Raw genomic sequence first — 1,256 nt, 5'->3', positions numbered from 1 at the left:
TTTAATCCCATACTGTATTTGTAGCGATGTCATGATGCGGTTTGACTAGATATGATGTCTAGCTTTGATGTTTTTTAAGTAGTAAACGTATTCACGTTCAATTGCAAGAGAGTATAGCCCATAAAAAAAGAACCCCTTCACACACACACACACGCCCTTGTCTCTCTCACGCGCCAGTCAGACCAACTGCGGCAATTCATCACATATGCTTAAACTTTTATGTAGCCACGCAACAATAATTTCAGCATACTCTGTACACTGTATACACCGGGACGTGATGGAGGAACAAATATTGTATTGCAGTCTTTGCGAGACCTTGTTTGTATGTCACATCTGCCAAATAGTTACAGACAACAACAAAAAATGAAACTGCTGCTGGGAACATTGCCTCAAAACGTAGGGCAAGCCTAAGTGCTGAGCATGTGGATATGTTGACGTTTCTCCATTGCAACTATAAGCTGTTGTAGAATCTGAAATCTCTCTCTCTCTCATTTTATTTATTTTTTATATATATATATATATATATATATATATATACACATATACACACACACACACATATATACACACACACACACATATATACACACACACTATCTCATCTAGGTATATTTTGATGTTTGTCTTGAGATTACAGCTGAAAAAGTCTGATTCTTATTTATAATTGTTTTATTTACATTTATTTTTTTATAAATTGTATACATTTGTGTTCCTGTTTGGCTTGATATTTTGTATTAATTTATTTTTGTTCTCAGGTGGGTAATTTGCAGAAGGTGCAATCCTTTTTTTGTAATGTTGTATTTAAGAAGACAAAACTAGGCCAAATGGCCTTTACTATTTAAGGTTGTATTCAAAGTTTTACATGTTTTACAGTAAATTGATTGAACTGTATTGTTGGCACTGGCAATTATAAACACTAAATGGGTAAAATTGCAATAAAATAGGCTTAGTTTTGGAGCCAAATGTTGGAGTTGGAATAAATACCTCTGTTTTTTTTGAGAAATAAAAGCCAAACGCTTGATCATTTTACAGCCTTATCATTTTCGTTATACATTATTTGTTTTGGTTGTTTAAAAACACACAAAAAAATATCCGATTAATCGATTGATTAAGTGCTAGATTAATCGATTACAAAAAGAATCGATAGCTGCAGCCCTAGTCCTAAGACCGACCCCTGAGGCACACCATATTTAACTGGACAGAACAAAGAGACATAGTTGTTTACAGACACGCAAAACTTCCTATTTGACAGGTAG

The sequence above is a fragment of the Micropterus dolomieu genome, linkage group LG21 (assembly GCF_021292245.1).
Source record: "Micropterus dolomieu isolate WLL.071019.BEF.003 ecotype Adirondacks linkage group LG21, ASM2129224v1, whole genome shotgun sequence".
NCBI classification, from domain to species: domain Eukaryota; kingdom Metazoa; phylum Chordata; class Actinopteri; order Centrarchiformes; family Centrarchidae; genus Micropterus; species Micropterus dolomieu.
Note: the sequence above shows the minus strand (reverse complement) of the source record.